Below are 8,010 nucleotides of genomic sequence, written 5' to 3'. Positions count from 1 at the left end.
ATTCTATAATGTTATCAATTAGATCCTGCCAGGTTTTGAAAACGTTTTTTACAGATCCTCTAAGTGCGAATTTGATTTTTTCCTGTTTCAAATAGTATATAACATCAGTTACCCACTGACTTAAAAGAGGTGAGTTAGGATTCTTCCAATTGAGCAAGATAAGTCAACATGCTAATAGTGTAGTAAAGGCAATCACAGTTTGTTTGTCCTTCTCCACTTTAAGCCCATCTGGGAGCCCACCACACACAGCTGTTAATGGATTAAGAGGGATTGTGACACCAAGGATGTCTGAAAGGCATTTCAAAATTTTGGTCCAGAATGATGTTCATTTGGTGCAGGCCCAAAACATGTGGCCCAGTGAGGCTGGAGCTCGATTGCAGCGTTCGCAGGTTGGATCTTGCCCTGAAAATGTTTTGGACAATTTTAAACAAGAGAGATGCGCTTGATATATTATTTTAAGTTAAATAATTCTATGCTTTGAGAATATGGAGCTCTTAATACTGATCTTTAGTAATGAAAATATTCCAATGTTAAAAACTAATAAGAATAAAATAACACAAGAATATTGTGTTTCATGGGCATTTAGCATGGCTACTCGACCAATTGCAAGATGAAAAAAAAGGATGAGATCTGGAATCCTGAGTTCAGCTCCTACCCTGATAGTGCAGATGTTGCAATTTCTCTTTTTGTCTGGGGGTTAACCTCCCACGTCCCCAAAGGCCTTGCTGTTAGGTCAATTACTGTTTCCAAATTGGTCTTGGCGGAGTGTGGCAGTACGTGAGGGGGACTACGATCAACTGTTGTCTCATCCAGTGTTCCCAGCATATCTCTTCCCTCTAATTTGGTTTAGGAAGGTTTGAGGAAGTATTCTTATTTAATAATAAGGTACCATATAATGTATATGTAAAATAATAATGTGTTATGTGTGAAAGCTGGCCCGGACAAAGACAGACGGACAACATATTTTGCACTCACACACTGTTTATTTACACTATATACAAATATTCAAAGTCACGTGCACTCACAACCCCAGTGCCTCTTGCACCGATTCCCCAAAGTCCAGGGCCCACAGTCTTTGTGCCTTCCTGGCCGCCTCCCGTCCTCTCTCAACAGTTCAGTCCTGCCACCTCCCGACATCCACCAATGACTGGAGGGAGGCGGCCCCTTTTATGGGAACCCGGATGGGCTCCAGGTGCTTCCTGACACTTAGTCCTGGCCACACCCCTGTCGTCTTCCCCCCGGCACTTCCTGGTGTGGCAGAAGTGCCGGGCTCCCGGGATCAATAGGCACTGGGGCGCCGCCTGGCGGTGGCCAAGGGTCCCTACAGGGCTGGGCTTTCTAAGCCCCCTACCCATAACCAGGACGGATGCCCTCTCTCGGTCTGGAGGAGGCACACGCCCTCCTCCGGTCTTCCAAGGCGTCCTGGCCGGGCTCCATCCCCGGCCAAAGACCACACGGGGTAAACCGGCATCGGGGCGCCGCCTGGCGGTGACCATGGGTCCCTACAGGGCTGGGCTTCCAACATAACCAGGACGGACACCCCCTCGCGGTCTGGAGGAGGCACAAGCCCTCCTCTCCTCCTTCTGGGCGTCTGACCACATATGTTAATGCTGCGCATGTTCAGACAGAATTATTATTTTTTTTCATTTCATTCTAACAGTTAGCATGGAACTAAATCTCTTGCTTCTCGTATCCAATAAGGGTCTCAACCATCCATATTTAGAATAATCCCAAAGAAGCCAAAGGTGTACACAAATAGCATTTTATTGAATACTTGCTGTGTAAGCCCATGCTGTAAAAACCCCAGGGTCCTAGAAAGTATTGAAATTGTCAGAAAAAAAACTGAAATGTAGAGATGTCAGGTAATTGGAAGGAAGTACTCTGGGCATCTCTCTCCTAGGAGGTTTTGTGTTGCCGATGTGCTCGTATCGTTTGTGCATTAGCAGCTAAGCGACTGTCTTTCGTCGGAGGTTTCCTTTTGCCGATGTGCTTGCCTCGCTTGTGTATTAGCTGCTAAGTCAGTGGCGGTTTTTGATATAGGTGACATGGGCCATTGCCCAGGGCGGCATCATGGTGGGGGAGGCACCTTGGGAATCTGAAAAAATAACATTTTTTTTTTTGCGAGCACCCATGCTGCCCAACATCATGCCAACACATTTTTGGGATTGCATGGGCACCGATCGGTTTTCTATTGCCCATTTGCAGAAAGTAAGGGCGCCCTCCATTTGCGAGGTGCGCCTGCTGCTTGCTGCTTGTCACTACACTGGTTGCCTGTGTCATTCAGGATTGACTTTAAAATACTGCTTATGGTTTATAAAGCCTTAAATAATCTCGCCCCATCTTATATATCGGAATGTCTGACACCCTATATTCCAAATCGTAACCTCAGATCCTCAAATGAGTGTCTCCTTAGAATTCCAAGATCAAAACTTAAAAGAAGTGGTGAGGCGGGTGACCTTCTGCTGCTATGCACCTAAAATCTGGAATAGCCTGCCAATAGGAATTTGCCAGGCTGATACAGTGGAGCACTTTAAAACACTGCTGAAAACACATGACTTTAACATGGCCTTTTTATAACTTCACTTTAACTTAATCCTGATACTCTGTATGTTTAATTCTTCATAATAACTATTCATGGTGGCTCTAAAATCCGTACTGACCCCAACTCTCTCTTCTGTTTCTGTTTCCGGTTTCTTTGTGGTGGCGGCCTGCGCCACCACCACCTACTTAAACCATCATGACGCACCAACATTGATGGACTGAAAGCCAGAAGTCTACGTGACCATCATCATCAGGTCCTTCCATGAAAACCCTAAATACAAAGAGGACTGTTTGATTTATGTTGGGTAGATTGCCCAGAGGGGACTGGGCGGTCTCTTGGTCTGGAACCCCTACAGATTTTATTTTTTTCTCCAGCCGTCTGGAGTTTTATTGTTTTTTCTGTCCACCCTGGCCATCGGACCTTACTCTTATTCTATGTTAATTAATGTTGACTTATGTTTGTCTTTTATTGTGTCTTCTATTTCTCTATTCATTTTGTAAAGCACTTTGAGCTACATTTTTTTGCATGAATATGTGCTATATAAATAAATGTTGATTGATTGATTGAGAGGGGCAGGGCGGCGGGGGATTCTCCTGTGTGAAGCTGACACCAGCCAGCTCACTGCGTGTGCTCTCTCTATTCTTTAGTAAATTCGCCATAATTGGAGTGCACATTACAGACTTTAAAACGGTAAAATATCGTCAATGAGATTTTGAACATGTTGATAAAATGATTTGAGTTTTTTGTATGGATATATACAGTATGTTTGCGTGCCAACTTAATAATGCAAATGACTCGCGTAGTGGAGAGTGGAAGGCGGGGAAAGTTAACCCGAAATAATAAACTGACTGCAGCTCTGAGAGAAAAGGTTTATGTAGTTGTTAGTGACCTGGTGAACTGATGACTGGAGATGGTACTAAAGTGAAAATTCTTTACACTATAACGAAATATTTTGGTGCTGTATACATGTAAAATTTGATTTTGTCTCTGTTAGACATTACATTTCCAATAGTTTGTTTTATTGCACTGATTTTGTTCAGTGTTTATTAGAACGCTGGTGGGGGGGCGCCAGAGGGGTTGTTCGCCCAGGGCACCAAACAGGCTAGGACCGCCCCTGCTTTCGGAGGTTTCGCTTTGCCAATGTGCTGGCCTCGCTTGTGTGCCCTTAGCCCGACTCCACCTCTCACTTCCGGGCCGGAGAGACAGGCACACACACTTCCACACGTAGATGTTTAGAATTAAGATAAACTACACAAGGGGCGATAAACAAAGAAAAAACAGGAAAGAAAAAAATCTTGTAGCCCCCACTGGGTCTGTCTTTATGGTAATGGCCAATCCTGGCCTCTTCTCCGAAGATGAAGTGCTGATGTCTTGGAGGATGCTCCACTGTTCTTTTTCAGACGCATCTCTCGATCCGTCTCACAGGTGCCCCTTCCTCTCGCCCATTCATGCAAATCGCTAGATTTCCTGGACTTGTTGGTGTGATTGATGGCATGCACATCGAGATCATTGCTATAAATGTGGATGAGCACACATATGTGAAGTCACAGTATTAACACACAGATGGTCATGGGTGCAAACAGTATACAACCTTGAAGATAGGTGGGGTTGGTTAGGTGATTGATAGAGAAATGTCACAATTGTACACTGAGCTCTGTATTCCACAAACCCCAGGAACATCCACTTAACAAGGCCAAAGAGGTCCAAGAAGGCAGGCAGAGATAAAAAGAGCCTCAAGAAGATAGAGGTAATCAGTATGGAAGACAATCAAGAACACTGGAAGAGTAGACATGACTTCACAATAGCACAGGGAAAGGCATATAACTTGTTACTTTATGAGGTGTTCCTCGTGGCCATAACAGCGGGAAGACGATTCTCCTACAACTATGGATCATTCATCATTAAATAAAAAGGGCCTGTTATTGGACTTAACTCTCATTTGATATGTGTGCCTTAATCTTTCAAACTGGGTGCTCAATCTTGATGTGATTGTAAGGTGCCAGGTTCATCGCATGACTCTGGAGTACTTCAGGAAAGGGGTAAAACCCTTTTATTTGAACATAAATACATCCCTTTGAATATTATTATTATCATTATTATAATCTTTGTGGTTATCCCTTAGTTTAAGTGTCAGAAAAGCATCATTGTTCTGCCCCACATACTATTAGTTGTTATTTGTTGAGCTGTGCTCCCCCTTTTGTCTTGTCAGTCAAATGTCTCACACTCACAGTGGTGTCATAAATGTCTATGAGACTCACATAAAGCATGCAGGTCCCATAATAAACGTTTGAATATCATACACCCCATGTGTCTCACGTGGGCACCACTTTATCTCTTGTCTCGCACCTGTCCAAAGCGTATCTTTAAGGTATAAGAGGTGCGATCCAGAAATTCCCGGAATGCATTTATTTAGAAGCATACACACCAAATAACAATTAATGGTGGACAGTTCCTTCAAAATAGTCACCCACTGGGTTGATACACCAATCCCAGCGAGATTTCAGCCTTTCGGAGCATCGTTTTTTGTCAGTGTGTTCAAGACGTCGGTTGTTACCACTTGGATCTCCTCCACTGTCTCAAATCTGCGTCCCTTGGGCCTCATCTTCATCTTAGGAAATAAAAAAAAATCAGACAGCGCTAAATCAGGGGATTACGGAGGGTGGGGAATGGCAGTAAACTTTGTAGAAGCCAAAAATTCGCGCACAGTCAGAGGTGTGTGAGCTGGTGCATTGTCGTGATGCAAACTTGTCAGCCCACATCTGAGGACGTGTTCGGCGAATTCGATTTCGCAAACGCCTTAGAACATCCCTGTAGAATGCTCCATTCACCGTCTGTCCTTGTGGCACAAATTCCTTTTGGAAGACCCACTTCACATCAAAGAAAGAAGCAAATGAGCATTGACTTGGTGTTGCTGTGAACTTGTCGATCACTCATTTTCACGAACAACCCTTCACAGACACAACCGAAGTTTAAACGAGAACTGCGACTTGAAAAACAACTGCGCTCACGTTATAACGCGTGATAACAGCTCTCAAGGACAACTTGAACTGCTATCTAGCGGCGATTGATATAACCAAACCCTTCTGGCTGCAGAATAAATGCATTCCGGGAACGTTTGGATCGCACCTCGTATAAACCCCTGGGTCTGGTTAGTTGTGGTACGCAGCAATTTGAACCTCTGTCTACGCGTTTCTCTTTGTCTCGATCCAGCCGTGGAAATCTCTCGCCTTGTAAGTGTCTTTTAAAGCTTTATTGTTTAATGTATACGGTCTGCGATGTATTGCTTTGTAAATTATTCTTTATTGTCTTTGGTTGCACACCTGTATATTAAACTTGTATGTTTCTTTTGTATATATTTCAGTTCAAAATGCGGTACGTCCAGTAAAAGCCTTCAAAAAGCTCACCCTTGTCGTTTTTTATGCGGATGTGCCGAGTTGTTTAAGCTCTCTGCGGCCGTGTTGCACGGACAGTGCGGAGTGAGGCAGAAAAATCAACATGGAAACTACAAAACACAATCATCAATGCCTTGTTGTGGCCCCTGGGGGTTTGGGGTTGGGCTAGTGGGTGCTGTAAAATCATGACGTCATTCATTCTCAAATATGAATCTCTTACACTTTGCCGGCAGTGGGTTGAGATGCTTTATAACTACTTCTCAGTGTCATATTCTGGAGTAGGACAACTTCTCAGCCTAATAAGGTTACCTAGGAATAATTCTGAAATGCTTGTTAAATAAAGGCCCAGGCTTCAGAAAATGTCTGCTTTCATAGCTGAGATCCGACAGCTTTGGTGCTTTGAACATAAGACAGCTCAGTGGGCTAATGGAGCCAGGGGTCCTCAGAGATTAGAGGGGACTGAAATGCAAGTCGAGAAAAAAAAATGGACACTTGAGAATCCACAGTCTTGAACAACAAACAGGCGGTGGATCCAGGGACAGGGAGGACAGCTTTGGGCAAGTGGATGAGCCAGTCAAGCAGATCACTGGTTCAAATGGGGTTTTGTTAGTTATTTTTCTGTTACACTCAGCACTGTTTTTGTTAAGTTCTTATTTTTTTTTATCAATAAACACCGTATTTCTAGTTCATTTGTAATTAATTCAGACCACTTTGCAGAAATCTGTTTGCACTTTGACGTTAAAAGGTGTTTTTCTGCCAAATCCACTGTGATTCAATATTGCATAAGAATAAAAAGTGAAAACTTCCTGGGGGTGAATACTTTTAATAGGCACTGTAGATAGTCATCTTTAGTCCATCTCTTATGGCAGGGGTGTCCAACTCCGGTCCTAGTGGGCTGCAGTGACTGCAGGTTTTCTTCTTAATTAGGGAACCGTTTTTGCTGCTGATTTAACTTGTTTTGCCTTAGTTTTAATTGACGTGGCTCACACCCCTTAGTTGTCTCTTTTTCCTTAATGAGCAGTGAAACAATAATGAGACACAAAACAAGGTGCCACATCACCAGCTCACCTGAAAACAAAGAAAGGTGAAGGCATCGTTCATGATGGTCTGCTCAGGTCACCAAAACAGCTTGACGGTGGTCTTAGAAAAAACAGAAAATCAACAGTCTGCCGTGGCAGAATGAGAGTAGCAACAAGTCATGATATTCAATTACAGCTTTACAATACAATACAATACAATACAATACAATACAGTTTATTTTTGTATAGCCCAAAATCACACAGGAAGTGCCGCAATGGGCTTTAACAGGCCCTGCCTTTTGACAGCCCCCCAGCCTTGACTCTCTGAGAAGACAAGGAAAAACTCCCAATAAAACCTTGTAGGGAAAAATGGAAGAAACCTCGGGAAAGGCAGTTCAAAGAGAGACCCCTTTCCAGGTAGGTTGGGCGTGCAGTGGGTGTCAAAGGTAGTGTCAATACAATACAATACACAGAACAGAACAATTCCTTAAGACAGCATAATAATAAAAATTTTAGAAGTACAGTTTAACAGTAGATGATATGACATAATTAGGGTTGGATATTTTTAGAGTCCTGGAGACCTCATCCATCTGGCTGCCTTTCCATTTGGCCATGTCACGGCTGAAACGCTGCTCAGATGAAAGGACCCCTCTTTCTCATGATTCCTGTGATCCTCCATCAGGGATGACTTTACCATAGGCAGGCAAACAACTTGGCAGGTGGGCCGTGGCACCAATTGCCACATTTGGGTACCGAGAAAAGAAACAGAATAGGTGAGGGTTAGTATTCAAATATAATTATCATTATCTGGCTTTAATTAACAGGAAGAATTGGCTTCTCATTAATGTAGAGAAACGCCAAGCAAAGTGACACCTTTTATTGGCTAACTAAAAAGATTACAATATGCAAACTTTTGAGGCAACTCAGGCCCCTTCTTCAGGCATTACATCTTGCCTAAAGAAGGGTGTGAGTTGCCTCGAAAGCTTGCATATTGTAATCTTTTTAGTCTGCCAATAAAAGGTGTCATTTTGCTTGGCGTTTCTCTACTTTCATAATG

The sequence above is a fragment of the Polypterus senegalus genome, chromosome 10, assembly GCF_016835505.1.
Source record: "Polypterus senegalus isolate Bchr_013 chromosome 10, ASM1683550v1, whole genome shotgun sequence".
NCBI lineage: Eukaryota > Metazoa > Chordata > Cladistia > Polypteriformes > Polypteridae > Polypterus > Polypterus senegalus.
The sequence above is the reverse complement of the archived record's forward strand: the minus strand, read 5'-3'. Positions refer to the sequence as shown.